Genomic DNA, 11,041 nt, shown 5'->3' with positions numbered 1-11,041 from the left:
TGTTTCAGGAAAACCAAATTATATTGGTAAGATGATGGGCAACCAAGGTTTTAGTATGACAAAGGGCAGTAACTTGGGAGTCACAATATCTAACAAAGATAGTAGCCTGGACTAAAAAGCCTGTATAGCTGAAAAGAGTAAAACAGGATGGGAACATCAATTACCTCTAATAGGATGTGGGTTCTTTCTGAATGAAATATGAATCAGAAACATTATCCTCTTGTTATAAAAGCCATGGAGATCTCCCAACCAGGAAACCATGAGCCAGATCCTGATTGCTGAATGCTAAGGAAGATACAGCGAGCTAAGATTTATGTGAGGGGGTAGGAAGAAAGTCACGTGGTACCACATTAAAAAAATGGCTTAATCTTGAAATGAAGTTTTAAAATGGAATATGCTTGCCGGGCGTGGTGGCGCACGCTTGTAATCCCCGCGCTTGAGAGGTGGAGACAGGAGGATTGTGCTGGCTTGAAGCCAGCCGTGCTGGTTTAAGAGACCCTGTTTCCAAATAAAAATATAAAAATAGGTCTGGGAGTGTAGCCCAGAGGTAGAAGGCTTCCAGGGATCCCAGTACCACCAAAAAAAAAAAAAAAAAAAGGAATATGATCAGCTAGAAAAGTGTTTACATTCTGAGGAAAACAATGAATCTCATTACCCCAAAGAGAGATTAATAACTTGCACTAGGTGTGGTGACACATGCTTATAATCCCAGTACCTGGGAGGCTGAGACAGGAGGATCACAGGTGAGGTCCTCCACAACTTAGTGAGACACTGTTTCAAGTTAAAAGAATGAAAATAGAGCTAGGAGTATAACTCAGAGATAGAATACCCCTAGGTTCAATTCATAGTACTGAAAAAAAAGAATGATAACTTGTATAATTTCATAGATGAATTAGCCTTATGAGTTATTTGGGTTCAATCATGCATTGATTTAAAGGGATCAAATGTTCTCCAGATGATAACACAGAAGGGCTGTTTGCCATCTTGGTCTCAGGAAGCCAAGAGCTAAACAAATTTCCTTTCACATTCTACCAGATCATAACTTTTATGTTGTGACTTTTATGTTGAGTTAGGAGGAAGTTCAGACTGTTGAAGCAGCAACAGTTCATCAAGTCCAAAATTTACATTTGGAGGAAACAGCTTTCTGCAGATTTACATCGCCCATTCCAGACTCCTGACAAAACAATCAGCTCTAAGCTGGTGCCTCCCTCTTGCAATTTTTGATGTCCTGTTTAATAGCAGAGCATCCCTGTGTGAATCACCTTCTTGACCCCCACTGAAATATTTAGACTGTTATAGCAATCACCCAAGTGAATTATCACAGTCTCACTCTGAATCTAAAGTAATATCATATTATAGGCAACTAACTTATTGGTAAGTTAGGGTTTTTTACTTTTATTAAGTAATATTAGAACAATGAGGCTATCTAAACTATAGAAGTCATCTGATGTTAAATGATTGTTGGTAAAATAAAAACTTACAAAAAGGTAACCCAAAGCATATTTAGACTATTGTGAGGTAATTGTGATTAGTGTAATTATGCTCACAATGAGTAGTCAAAAAATAAATATTGATATAAGTCCTTCTTGGAATCCTTGGCAAAATGCCCATATGGTCCCATGTGGGCAGGAGGAACAGGTGGATGGGCAGTGCCGCAGTGACTGACATAAGGAACTCATTCCCAGGTGGATCACACCGCCGTGGCTCTGCTTGGCTATATCTCAACACATATCTGTCCAGAGAGCTGCCTCTACATACTTTCTTCTTCTAAAAACTAAAATTTCTGAAAGCAGAGTGTGCTTCTTGAGTACTGTCATCCTAGGTCATGGCATAGAATATGGAAAATATAACTGACCCAGGTCTCTCTTACTATCATATTCCAAATAATTCTATATCTCACTAGGCTACTTATGCACTCAGAAAAGAGAAGGAAAAGATGGGGGACATGACGCAACCCAGTACATGGGGCTCAACTAAAGGAGATCCAAAGAGGGTTGGCTTAACTTTTGACCAACTGAAGATGGCTGTTTTGGCCCTCTTAGAAGGGAAAAGTCATACAAGATTCCTAACTCACTTCCAACCTGTGCAAACCTGAGTAAATTGCCTTTGTTCCCACTCAAGGGATAGCTAATTAGAATTTCTATCTTTAGGTCAGGCATGGTGGCACATGCTTGTAATCCCAGCATTCGTGAAGCAGAGACAGAAGAGCATGGTTTGTGGATAGCCTCGGCTACTTAGCAAGGCCCTTCACAACTCAGTGAGACCCAAGTTTCAAAAAAATAAAAACGTTTAAAAAATAATTTCTATCTTTATTCTTTGGCAGGGCAACACATACAGGTAAAAGCACCCTACTCATGCAGAAAAAATACTGAAATATTTTTGCACCCCTTGGAAAAGAACTGCTACCTGAACCCCGCGGAATGTCACTGGGTTGCCCCGGGTCCTCCACTGGGATCCTCCAAACCTCCATCCACTCCAGCAACTGCAGGGTGAATGCCTGACTCTGAAGGTGCTCGCTGCTGTAGTCTGCAGTGGCCATTTTGACTGACCAGATCATCTATACCTGGAGTACTGTGAAGATTATTAAATATTTTGATTATCCTGGCTGTTCTCAGGCAGTGGTAGTAAGTGACGCTGGTGACCAAACCAGAGTTATAAAATCATCCTAGTACAGGATAACAAGGGATACATCTAGAGATGAAAGAGACAAAACCAAGCTTTCCTGGAAGTGGGAAGCCAGGGCTTCTTCTGAAGGATCTGGGGCTCACTTCAGGGAGACAAATTTGCCTTAGTCCTGAGTGGCATAGCAATATGTATCTACCTCCTTTAGCAGAAGCTGGAAGAACAGATCCCAACTGAGAAGCAATAGGAACCCCGTGTGTGTGTGTGTGTGTGTGGGGGGGTCCTATGTAAATATACAAGAGAATTAAAAATAGAAACAGAAAATTTATCCAAACCATAAATGTATTTTCAGACTGCCAAGATCTTGAATGCCTGTGTCTTACGCACCTTGCTGTGAATAGCACCCTTACCAAAATAAGAGGGACTTAGCTCACTGAGAAACATATAAGGGAGCTCGAGGGAACTGCTCCAGATGGAGTAATATAAAAAGGCAGGAAGAGCATTTCATTCCTTTAAAGAGTAAATGCTACCAAAGGCACCAATATGGCACGGGCATGTGCGGCCATAGAGCTTGTTGTGCTTACAGAATGTGCCTTCAGAGTGTGACATGAAATTGGGCCCTGGGATCTGGTTGCATTCATGTAGCCTGTATTTATTGTGTTTACAAATTTTGTCTCTGTTAGAATAAAAAAAATGGGAAGGGGGCCTTAGACCAGATTTTCAGGAAAGTGGGTTTTGTGGCCACTTCTTTCATTTTCCCTGCCATTTTTCTGAGCTAACGCCATGGAGGGGCGAATGCTTTGGCATTCCCGAGGATTGGAAGAGTTAGGAGTTTCACCTTCTCTCAAGGACCTGAGGAGTGGATCTCCACCACAGACTTCTGGGTACCATCCTGTGGGATGGGGGTTAGTGTTGGGGGTGTGGGCATGCCATAATTCATTTCTCCTGGGCTTGGGAGGGAGGATTGCTCAGAGAGCTGACATCTCCTACTTCAGGGGCATGACTGAAGTCGTCCATGCCGCCAGGGGAACTGTTTCTGGTAGTGAAGCACCAGCGCAAGGAACTTGATGCGGTTTGAGCTGAGGCATATTCTTGCTTCCCAGGTCTGGATCCTGCATGCCGGCTCATCACAACAAGTGGCACCGAGGAGCCCTGGCAGAAAGGAAGCCACCAAAGTACTAGGGAAACCACAGAGGGGAGCCATCAAGAACAGTAACCATAGACAAAAGAGTTGCTGCCCCATGATGGGAACAAAAAGCCAATCAGCTTTAAGTTGGCTTCATGATTCGCTTTAAATTCTCTATAGATTGCCAGGTGCTGTGGCACCTGCTTATAACTCCACAATGTGGGGAAGCTGAGACAGAAGGATGGCAAGTTCAAGGTCAGCCTCAGCAACTTAGCAAGACCCTTAGCAACTTAGTGAAATTCTGTTTCAAACTGAAAACATAAAAAAGCTGGGGGTGTGGCTCAGAGGTAATGCTCCTGAGTTCAATCCCTAGTAGTACCAGAAAATAAAGAAAAATCTCCCCAGATGACATATGCCCTCATTGATGGCTCTGGGGGTGGGCTGTTCCCACTGTCAGAACCTGCCCACCCTGCCCGATGTCTTCCAGCACCACAGAGGGTTTCTGAGCACCCATCATTTTTTTCTTGGGAGTTAAAGTCTGAGATATTTTCTTAAAAAAAAACTAGTAAGAGCCTACGTAGGGACAAAAGCAGAAGTGGGGTGGGGAACTTGAGTCTGTTCTGTGAGGACATCCTTCTGCCAGGAAGGACAAGAGGCCGTACCTTCTCACAGTACAGCACTTGCTCAGTCTCTGGTGACTGCAGCATCAGGAGGCCCAGCCTGTGTCCTCTGGTTGCTAGGGCAATTTAAAAATAGCTTCTGCAGCCAGGGAGGGGGCAGGGAAAGAAGGGGAGATAAGTAGCCTTTTGCAGGAGAACTACAAGCAATGAATCCTGCTTTGGCATAATCCGGGTGAGAGGTGTCTCATCATGACTACCATGATTCTTGCTAAAGGAAAGTGTTTTTTTGTTTTTTGTTCTTTTTTTGGTCTTGAGTCTGCTGTGGGCTCTTCCTGGAAGGTCCAGCTTCCTCCTTTAGATCTCTTTAGACCAGTAGCCAGGGACTACCGGCTGGCTCTGGGTGCTCAGGTTCTGGTGCTAGTTCTGCTAGGATAAAGAGAATGAGGCTTTGCAGATGAGGCCTGTCAGCACAGCCTTCCCCTCGGGAGAAGGGGCCACAAGCAGGGGAAGAGCCGTGGGACTGTGCTGGGCGCAGGGCCAGTGACACCCTCTTCAACTTTTTGCCTTAGGAATTCTCTGTAAATAGGCTGGTACTCTGGGTGGGGTAATACCAGCCAGAGGCCCAGGAAGATGCCACCCTAACTTTAGGACATTTTTCCAGTTCACTGTGAGTGTCTGGGCAGTGCCCCTCAAAGATGACCAGCCAATTTTGAAAATGACTGGTAGATTTCCCAGCTGTTGTCTAAATCTCTGTCCATCTCCTCCCTCTCCACTTAGGAGATGGTATGTCACTATTACCCATCTTTGGTAGAAGTCAAGAGCAGCTCTTTATTTTAGGAAGAATCAAGACTCTTGAATTAAACTGTTTTCATTAAGCAGCTTTTGACCTCCTCAAAGTAACTGCCAAAATAAGTCATGATATTCCATAAAAAAGATAATCAAAACATGTAAAAGTATTCACAGTAAAGCAAAAAACAAGTCACCAAAGAATATGGATATAATCTCAATTTTTAAAATTATGAATCATATGTATATAACTATATCACATTAAATATTATACATATAATTATATGTATAGCATTATACATATATATCATACAAACATGATTTTAGATTGTTTCTGGATAGTTCAATTATAGCAATTTTTCTCCTATGTGCTTTTATTTATATTTAAAATTTTTCTGCAAGTGGCATCTTGTCGAAAAATTTACAACATCCTAATAAGATTTTTTAAAAACTCAAATTACCAAGGTAAAATATGTGTGTTTTTACCTTACACGTGCCCAAATGAGGGCAGAAAAGTGGCCTGGTAGCAGCAGTGGCCTTCTCTTGCATTCAGAAACCCCCAGAGAACATAAAGCAAAGGCAATGCTCCACAGAGGCAGGGGAATGGACAAGATGACTTCCTCAAGTCCTGAAGCCACATCACTGCCTCAAATTTAACTTGCCCTAAAACCTTCCAGAACAAGGCACTTAGCACCTTCCTAACCTTCTCCATGGTCTCGTCTTGTCATCAGTCAAGATGTTCTTCCTCACGGTTAGCCCAAACCCTGCACACTGGGCTGTAAATGTTCTTAATGTGCTCAGGAAAAATAAGGCTCAAGCACAGAAGACACTGCCTTCCAGCGGCCTGAGGTGTGGCTTCATGGCTGTGTAGCAGGAAGATGGCCATTCAATGCCTCCTGCCATATCTGTTTTCAATTATAGATGGCGACTCACACCAGGATGACAAAAGTCCCACTTTGGGCAAGGTCTAGCTGCTTCTTTTCTGCAGTTGAACATCAGTTTCCTCTTCTTTAAAATGAGAAAATTAAAGTAGAGCCGTCCGGCTCTCAGCTTTGACAGAGTCATTTGGAGGTGAACAATTATACCTAGTGTCTGGCTGGCCACACCCACTTGCCCTCTGAAATTTGTGAAGTCATGAACTGCAGACCTAAGATTCAGGCTGCTATCATGCGGATACTGAATGTCCCTCAAAAGTCTTATGTGTTAAAGATTTGGTCCCAGGTTGCCACTGTTGAGAGGTGCTAAAGAGATGGGGCCTTATGTAGGAGTTTTAGGTTGTAAGAAGTACACACTCAAAGGGGACTGTGGGATCTCAGTTTTTCCCCTCTTTTTACCTTCTGGTTTATAAGTGATTTGCTTTGCCACACACTCCTGCCATGATGTCCTGTTCTTGCCAGAGGTCCAACGTAATGTGACCGTTCTATCTTAAGTGAAACCCCTCAGGACTATGAGCTAAGATAAAATTTTTCTCTTTGTAAGTTAATTGTCTCAGGCATTTTGTTATAGCAACAGGAAATTAATACACAGGCACATGTTGAAGCCCAAGGACTGAATCTAGCCCACAGAGATGTTTGGTTTGGTTTGGTTTTATAATAGCACAGAATTTAAAAAGAAAAAATATTCTCTCTCTCTCTCTCTCTCTCTCTCTCTCTCTCTCTCTCTCTCTCTCTCTCTCTCTCTCTCTGTATTTTCTTAGAAAATCATAAAATCTGGCCCTGGGATTCATATAATAACCTGCTGGATCTGAGTCATGGCTATCGCTCTGGATGTGCCAGGTCTTTCACAGTCCCCATCATTGCCTACTATGTCTTGAACTCTGAGAACGAATGGTTGTTGCTCTTGTTAGTTTCTCAACCATGACTTTATTCATTCATGCTACTGTTAGGCCCTTGTGGGCATCTGAGTTTGCAGTTTCTACTTACTTTGGAGGCAGAGATCACCTTTTGATCTTCTGTAATGCTTAGCTTAGTAAGAAGGCTTCTCAAAATGTTTGTTTCTAGCTACCTAAAATAAAGGGTTTGGTAGAAAGTCAATTAACCCCTATGTTAGGAGATTTATTGTGTTCCTAGGTGAGTCTCTCTCCTTACCAATAAAGAAAAAGGATTTGCTCTTTAGAGTAAGTAGAGGCTCTTCTTTTATGCAGCATTATTGCTAGCATTGTATTTCTTTGGATTGTGTCTAAAGAGGTTTAGCTTAGTCGTACTGCTTGCCTAGAAGAGGACTTGGCAGATAACCTCTATGAATACAGAAGAGGAATTCTGGAATACCTTCACGGGTCACTTCTGACACTTGGTTGAAAAAACTAGAACATATTTTTTCTTGTTCTAGCCATTTGAAGGCAGAATCTTTGTCCTGCTTATTGACAATATGGTTTGGGGTAACCTGCCAATAAATATAGAGATAGCAGCTTCTGGAAAGATGCTGGGGAGTGGGAAGTCAGCGTATGCCTACCTCCTTATCTCTGCTCTCAGCAGTGCCTATTCATCATTGAACTCAGTTTCTTCAATATTTCCATTCCTTTCGTGATTTTACTTTTGGCCAAAGTGAAGACATGCTGTAGGGTAAGACAGGCACATCAAAGAGTAGGTCAAGAACAGCCAAGAATAGGCTCTTTGGAGAGTGAGAAGAGGTGCTAATTGGATAGGACCCTGGGATTACAGGAATAAATTTGAATTGCCCCAGGAAAATTGATGTCTCAATAGCAGATGTCATTATTTTTTTAAAAGCTTAGGGTAATGGTTTTCATTCATGGTAGGGTTGGATGCTTCACAGCAAGAACACCTTGAGTTACTTATGGCAAAAACTATTGTAGAGGAGAGAATGAGGTTACAGGCCATCTTAGTTAGCCTCTGTTACTGTGACCAAATACCAGAGATAGCTTAAAAGGGGGAAAGGTTTATTTTGATTTGTGTTTCAGAGGTTTTTGGTTTACGGTCACTTGCCTCTGTTATTTTGGGTCTGTGGGGGCATAATACATCATGACAAAGGCATGCGTTGGAGGCCCACTCATCACATGGTGGCCAGGATACATAAAGAGAGAGGAAGGGGCAGGCTCTCCACATCTCCCTTCAATGGTAATTCTCCAGTGGCCAGACTTCCACTCATCAGGCTCTAGATCCTAAAGATTCCAGCACCTCCCAAGAGCCCTGCATAATGGGAACTATGCTTCTGACACATAGGCCTTTGGGGGACATTTCAAATCCTAATTATAGCAATGGGAATATTCTAGTCATGGGGATCACCCAAGAATTTCCAGATATCACTCATTTTCATAATTCATGTTTTTACCAATTAGGACTATAACCTTGGCTGCAAACATGTATATCTAAGAATTCAGCTTCCATGTAAGTTCTGAATCGAATCAGTGTCTGATTTCATTCTGTAGCTATCTACAAGAAAAAGCACAAGTAAACAGTATGTCCATGATAATGCCCCAGCTTCTTTGTTCAAGTCAATCTGGCCAGAGTCAATTCCATTTCTACATAAGGTTATTCAAAGCAGCTGACTTGTTCTTACCCAAATACTTCTGTATACCCGATGAAATGGTATCTCTCATTTCCTCAAAGCCCCAGTCTTGGCAGGCACCTTGAGAGAATCCTGAGACCAAAATACAAGAGTTTAATGAATGCTTCACTGCAGTAATGCCTGCCAGCCTTCTGCTCAACATGTGATTGTCTGAGATTCCTCCACCCCATAGCATGTTTAATCTAATTCTCACTGCCACTGGAGGCCCTCCTGGAACTTGACTCTTAACATTAATTGTTTCGCCAGTCATGATTTTATGTGATAGTAAAGATTCCCAAGCCGGGCGTGGTGGCTCACGCTAGTAATCCCAGCATTTGAGGAGAGGGTGAGAAAGGAGGACTGTGGTTCTTGGACAGCCTCAGCTACTTAGTGAGGCCCTCTGTAACTTAGACCCTGTTTCAAAATAAAGAATACAAAATAGGGCAGGGGGTGTAGCTCAGAGGTCAAATGCCCCTGGGTTCCATCTCAGACCTGCAAAAAAAAAAAAAAAAAAAAAAAAAAAAAAAAGGAGAATTTATACAAAGATGTACAAGATAGAGTAAGAAGAGAAGTTGCCTCCCTCACTTCCCTGTTACCCTGGGTCCACATGCTGCTAAGATTGAAAAGTGCGGCAAATCTGAAGAGAACCAGAACAAATCCCCGAGAACGACAGTTGAGGATCGTTTGAGTTACGACTTTGGCTTGAGAGATCTGGCATAATACACTTCCTAAAATAGAACACTTGACTGAGTCAGGTGGCTGCCATCCAAATGGAGCGCCTGCACTGAGTATGATTCGAGTCCATGCTCCATGTGCGATTCAGCCTTCCTTATCCTTAGCCAACCCATTGGCCAGTCATTTGGGGTGAGGTCATCAGAGTGCCCCTCAGTTCGCTTAGCAAAGGCCACAGCAACTGATGCAGGAGAAAGCCTGTTTCAATCCCTTTTGGGAAAGGGCATCTGTGGCTATGCATGCATAGACTCCCCCCGCCCCCCGGCCCGGTGCTGGGAGTTAAACCCAGGCATTCTACCTCTGAGCTACATCCCCAGCCCTTTGTACTTTGCAGGGTCTCACTAAGCTGCCAAGGCTGGCCTTGAGCCTGCCATTCTCTTGTCTCAGTCTCCCAAATACTGGAATTAAAAGTGGACCGCCATACCTAAAGCATGGAGACTTAATTCATGAATGAGTCCCTTCAAACATTTCACTACAATTATTCTCTGGGCACATGTTCATCAACTGTTACAGCTAAAATCCTGGTGGGATTAATTTTTCAAAATATTGACTCCAACTTTGAGGCAGTGTGGAGTTCAGCCAATCGATTTTCAATATCTCTGACTGTTAACGAGCAATTTATTGAGAGCAAATGTAGGCATCAGCACTAACTTACTCAAATGGCTTTATAACTGACTTATGCTGATTAAGAGCACCCCCTAAAGCCCCTTTAACTTTTAAAAGTGCCAAACAAAATGACTACTAATAAAGTGCCTATAAATGTGGACTAGTATTTTTCAAACTGTGTCTCATAGACAACTACTTCAAAAAAAAAATGTTAATAAGTGCCTCCCAGTACCAGGGAGGCAGAGACAGGAGGGTCACAGGTTCAAGGCCAGCCTCAGAAACTTGGCGAGACCCTCTGAAACTTAGTGGAGCCCTGTTTCAAAATAAAAAATAAAATAGGGCTGGGTTCATATGTCAGGAATAGAATACCCCTTGGTTCAATCCCTAGTACCAAAAAAGAAAAGAAGGAAGAAGGGAAGAAAGAAAGAAATGTTGATAGGTATCGTTTCTGGAAAATCCTGGTGTCCGAGAAGTGGCAATCAAAGGCTAAAGGTACAGACACACCAAAGAAGGAAGCAAATAAATTCAGGATTACTCAGAATGCAATGTATTAAAGTCTTGTGGATAGCTGTACATCTTGTGCAACAAGACAGGAAATCCTCATGTACCAAGGCAGGAGGGACTCATGAGCCAACCAGACAAAGGTGAAATGTGGCCAATGGATTGCATCCAGGCTTTCTCACAAGAAAACTGGGGAGTGGCTGGCACAGAACACTTGAGTCGTCCCCAGTGCTTAGAGTCCCCATCAACAATTTGGAGGCCAAGTGTTTCAACTTGGAGAGGGCAATGAGGGAGCACTAAGCATCCATTACAGCCGTACTTTGTGCCACGTGGACCCACTTGTTTTGTAGGTTAAGTTCTTGGAGCAGCTCCTCCAGAATTCTGGTTGGTCGTTTTTCTTGGGGGAAACTTACAAAAGAAAGAAAATGGAAGGTTCTAGGGCCCCATGGCCGTGGCTCATATGGAATCTATGATTGATACTAATTGTCTCTCTCTTTGAATGATCCTTTTTGAGGAAGTGTGTGTGTGTGTGTGTGTGTGTGTG

Source organism: Muscardinus avellanarius (genome assembly GCF_963383645.1).
Source record: "Muscardinus avellanarius genome assembly, chromosome: 5".
Lineage (NCBI taxonomy): Eukaryota > Metazoa > Chordata > Mammalia > Rodentia > Gliridae > Muscardinus > Muscardinus avellanarius.
This window is presented reverse-complemented; position numbering follows the sequence as displayed.